Genomic DNA, 5830 nt, shown 5'->3' on the forward strand with positions numbered 1-5830 from the left:
ATTTGTTAGAGTTCTACGCTTTTCAAATGAACCCAAATCAAGGGCAAGTCATCACGCACCATGTGACACCCGGCAGCTCCAGACTAGAAGAAGGCTCTGCATTGAACGTGATAATTGAACTTTTAATGCCAAGTGTGACTTTTCTTTCAGGTAAATGTTCCGCCGCTGTGATATTTAAGGTTAGTTTGTGGGCGCTGCTCTTTGCTCTGCTTCATTTTGCTCTGAAGTTTCATTTCAAGCCCACATTAACCCCAACACGGAACACCTCGATCTTTTCTTCCCAGGCCCTCTCACTGCCCTAAGAGAGGACTACAAGTACTCCTCATTTTCCCTAGTACAGCTCTTCTCCTCTCTTCCTGCCACAGTGTCAGTGTTAGGTAATCTCAGGGATTTTTATACTGTACCTATGACAGACTTGATGCTTATCGGAGACATGAAAATAATCAGAAAGCTGCCATGCAAATTCAACATATTTATTTACCAGACAGAGCAATACAATAAGGTCTTTCTATCCATTCTTGAGCTCCATGTTTACAGCAGAGAGGAAAATAACAGCGGCTGGTAGTTTTGTCCAGAGAGTGTATAAAAGAGGTCAGAAAGTCAGGCTTGGAGATGCGCTGGAGAGTACTGTGCCATCCTCCAAGCAGCAAAATCCCTACTGGATCTGTGAAACTTCAAACCCAGAAGCACCCGTTCCATAGAGGAGTTTCGCCCAGAGACAGGAGGCTCATTTTTTGCTTCATGTTAGTTAATGGCATAGATGGGACAAGAACTTTGGATTTTTGGCTCTTAGGCAATGCTTTCTGGGACTGTGGAAGTAGAAAATCAATTTCTATTTAAAAAGGTGAACTTTAAGTGTGAAATACGGTTAGGAACATGGTTACAGAGTAATGCTAAAGGAATGAAAAAATATGGTCTAGGGTTGTGAGTGCTAATTCCAAATCTGGCTATTTTGAATTGCAGTCCTTATCCTCCCTGTCTCGTAAGAAGGAGGTCAACATTCAATTGCTGAGCCAAATAACAATATACAATGTTGTCTGAATAAGGAATTATATGGAAGCTTTGGAATATGAATATTTTGCTTAGCTGACTCCACCCAGTGTTGGATCTGCCCTTCCTATACAAGCTTTCTTGGGTTCATGCCTACAGCTCCTGTGGCGTGACTTTTCTCGCTCCCCACTGGCCCTCTCATCGTCTCCATCTCCATTCGTATTTCCTCCACTGAGTCCTGGAAGTCTGCGCTAATCCTCACTGAGGTCTATCTCTTTTCTTTTCTCATAGCACTTTTGGACTGTTAACCACAACTTAGCACTTGGTCACATAAGAGACGTCTGTGGGTCACTATTGATTTCATGTGACTTACTTTCTTTTTCAGGACAGGGACTTGGATGAGTTATATGTTCCTTCTGCACCGTCCCACTACCTGCCACAAAATGAGCTTAAGAAATATTTTTTATAAGTTGATAATGATATTTTAAAGTATTTAATTATGCTTTATTAACTGGTCTTTGGGTTCAAGAACAAGGCCAAACAATTTTAAGGTAAATATACGCATTCCTCATTTGGAATTTAAAACACAGTATCAGCTGCTCCTTACAGGGTCTACCACCTGCATGAGGTACCTTTTCACAGTACCTTATTGTAGTGAAACTGAGTCTCAGTAATTCACTTCAGGTCATGTGGCTAGTTAGCTGAGGGACCAGGATTTGGAACTAGGATTTGAATGCATGTCCATCTGGTTACACAGACTATACTTTTTATTATTGTAATTGCAGAAAGCCTAAACAGATATTTTTTTCTTATTTTTGGGAGACAGTGTTCTAGACATTAGTAATATGCAATTGAAGTTTAACCTTAAATATTTCACCTTAAAATGTAAAGACAGCCATGTGAAATGTGAAGAATTTTTCATTGATTTTCATAAATGACTGGGTGTCAGTTTCCCCTTTTGTAAAATGGAAGAAAAGGATTAAAGTTACTTCTTGCTTCAATAAATCAGTCCGACTGACAAACTGCCTCTGTAGGAATGTCTTAAAGTGCAGAAGAGTGGAAACAGATTCTAGGCCAATTTTTGTTGTTGTTACTTTCATTACTCATGCCTTGAGCAGTACTGCTATGGATATAGTTTTTTTCATCTTATTACTTAAAATCTGTTATTGATAAGTTTTATTCATAAATTCACTAGTAGCTAAGTACTATATAAATTTCATTTCTATATATGAGCAAAATACTGTGTCAAATTTTAAGAATTCCTACCAGCAAACTTGTGAACTAATTTTGCATTTATGAGAGTTGTTCCCCCCCCCCCGCCCCGGTAAATGTGGAGTCTTTTACAAAGTTGCTTTTTTTTAAACGTTTATGAAGTATCTAGAAAATCTATCAAAATTCCAGATTGGCTAAGATCACTTCTCAAAGTTAGAAAGTTGATGATAGGCAATGTCCCAGTATCTCCTTTAAATGCTTTATCTAGAAGTTCCTGAAGACAGGATTTAATGCAATTCAGAATTCATTTCTCAAAGAGGTTTGCCATGGGGAACATTCCCAAAATATACCTTTTCCACTGGTGATTGAACAAAGAAAAGCCCTGTTAGCCACACAAAAAAGTTAGTACTTTCATGTAATCCTCTTGATATGAATGTGCCCTTCAAAACCTACCTTGAACTCTCTAAATCATGAATGCTGAGAGACAAGATGTGTGAAAAACACAGAAAGAGTTGGTTCAATTGGTTCTCCACATATTCCTCTGGGACCAGATTCAATGATCAAACAGTGGTTGAAGTAAGAGAATAAAAAAGTTTTAACGTGACTGCAAAAATTAATAGCAAACAGCACAAGAATTTCTATTTCTTGAATTTTATTTTCTATTAAGTGACTGTAGCTATGTGGATCCATGATTAAGATTTTTTTAAAATTAAGTACATTGTATGTATAGTTAAATAGACAGGGCTTGACTGCAGCTTGAGGAACTTTGCCAAATGTTTGCAACCCTGTGACCCATACCTAAGGGGCTCTTTGAAAATTCATTTATCCTTTAAAAGTGGCAAAATTTGAATATTTTAGATTTGGATACTATTCTTGTTAAAACTCTCATTAAGACACTATTTCTGCTTTATCAACTTATCTGATACATCTTATCAGCTTCTATAACTAAAATGTCACTCATAAATTAGAGGTGTGATTAAATGACAGAATCTGAGATTTGAAACGTTATCAATGATTGCCTGATGGTGCCAAATTACACTTCATTCCCTGATGTAATTAAAATTTGATAGGTTTAATGTAACTAGAAATAAGACTTCATTAATTCTTTTCTGTTTATAGAAAATATGAGAAACTGACAGGATACACTCTTTCTTTCTGAGAAAAACAACATAATTCAGCTATTTTAGGCTATGGTCTACTTTAATTAAAAGACAATAATTTTCTCTCCTGCTTATAACTTAAGTAATTTCTATATTCCTTTCTTTGACGTATTTTTTTTCCGCCAATCTCAGTAAAACAAAAAATGAGTGTAACCTGGTCTACAAACTCCTTAAAACTGTTCACAGAACTTTTGTAGCAGCTTTGAAAAGATACTAGAAATTCCAGTCTAAGAAGGTAGTCTGATCTGTGCCTTCTTGGTTTGTCAGTGCACACTGTATTTATTAAATTATTCTTAGGCCACTCAGCAATGGAGAAAACACTATCATTACTGTATGTCAGCACAGTCTTATCATGTGTAAGGTACTCTTTGGGGAGTTATTTCATACGGAATATAATTTATAATGAGCTCATGTATTTTCTGTGACTCTATTTTCTTTAATTTTTACCTTTCCTAGTTTCCATTCTTTTGATACCTGAATGAAGTGTCCAAAGAGATGTGAAATAGTCAAAATAGGTTAGAAAGCAAAAAGAAAGAGAAACTTGGATCTTTACCTATTTACTGGTAAATAAAATAAAAGAGAGGTACTTTTTTTTTTTTTTTTTTTAAGAAAGAAGAAGTTATTTGTAGTACAGAATAGAATGTGCTAGGAGAGGCCAAAAAGGAGAATTCCCACCCCACAACGGGCTTTTTTTTTTTTTTATCCTTCTTTTGCTTTTAACAACTGTACTTAATCGATGAGATATTTTAAATTTCATTTCTGCTAATTATTAAACTCTGGTAATGGAAACACCTTTTAATCAAAATCTGTCAAAATCTGTAAAAAGTTTCTGATTATGCTTTGAGATTTAATTGTAGGGGAATAGGACAATTTGTATGAAAATGTAAAGGGAAGCAATGATTTTACTGTTTATTTACTATACGTTAGATGAACAATTTGACTTTCAGGCCAATCTAAAATAAACAGCTCAAAGTCCTGGCATACTTTTGTCAAAGTGAGGGATCATCTGGGGCTTTCAAAGTCATGCCAATTTCATAAGGCGATTTTTGCTTTTCTCTCCTAGTGACACGTGCATAGGAAATTGCTTCTTCTCTTTTGGGCCCTGCTAGAGGGAACAATTACTGCTATCTGTGGAGACAGTGATTCTGAAATGGCTTTATCAGTTGTGAATTATCCGAATAAAATTACTCACAGAATCTCATGGGAAATGCACAGGAGACTTACTTCTTATAAGGGCAGCAGATAATGCAAAGCTGGCATTTGAGGGAGACATGGCCAAGGTAACAGGTGCCAAGTACCCTGCAGAGAGGTAGGCAGAATATAGAAATGGAAAATTCAAGAAGTGGCTAATTCCTTGAGTATCTTTTAATGTAGTAAAAAACATGTAATATAAAATTTAACATATTAACCATTTTAAGTGTGCAGTTCAATAGTGTTAAGTACATCTATATTGTTGTATAACAGATCTCTGTAACTTTTTCGTCTTGCAAATTTGAAATTTTCTATTAAAGAATGATATGGTTTGGCTCTGTGTCCCCACCCAAATCTCATCTTCCATAATTCCCATGTATTGTGGGAGAGACCCAGTGGGAGATGATTGAATTATGGGGGCAGGTCTTTCCTGTGCTGTTCTTGTGATAATGAATGGATCTCACAAGATCTGATGGTTTTAAAAACCGGAGTTGTCCTGCACAAGCTCCTTTTTTCTCTGCTGCCATCCACCTAAGATGTGACTTGCTCCTCCTTGCCTTCCACCATGATTGTGAGGCCTTCCCAGCTATGTGGAGCTGTAAGTTCAATAAACTTCTTTCTTTTGTAAATTGCCCTATCTCAGATATATCTTTATCAGCAGCCTGAAAACGGACTAATACAAAGAACAACTCCCCATTTCTTCCTCCACCCAGTCCCTAGCAACCACCATTTTAATTTCTGTTTCTATGAATTTGACTACTTTAGAAACCTCATACAAATGAAGTCATACTGTACTTGACTTTTTGGGACTGACTTGTTTTATTTAGCTTAATGTCCTCAAGGTTTATCAATGGTGTAGCATATGACAGGCTAAATTATATTTTTTAAGGCTAAATAATATCCCACTGTTTATATATGCCACATTTATTTGTGCATTCATCCATGCATGTTTGGGCTGTTTCCACCTATTGGTTGCTGTGAATGGTGCTGCCATGATCATGAGTCTGCAAATACCTCTTCAAGAGCCTGCTTTTAATACTTTTCTCTATATATCCAGAAGTGGGATTGCTGAATCATACGGAAGTTCTATTTTTTAATTTTTTGAGGAACAACCATACTAGTTTTTGTAGCAGTTGCACCATTTAACAATTATATTGTTTATATTTTAAAGTCTACAAGTGTAGAAAAAAGCCTACTTCTCCCCAAAACTAGACTGATAAATCCCCACAGACAGCAAAAGTGGCCATAAAATGACAGACTTATTTTTCTAAATTTCG

The sequence above is a fragment of the Theropithecus gelada genome, chromosome 17 (assembly GCF_003255815.1).
Source record: "Theropithecus gelada isolate Dixy chromosome 17, Tgel_1.0, whole genome shotgun sequence".
Lineage (NCBI taxonomy): Eukaryota > Metazoa > Chordata > Mammalia > Primates > Cercopithecidae > Theropithecus > Theropithecus gelada.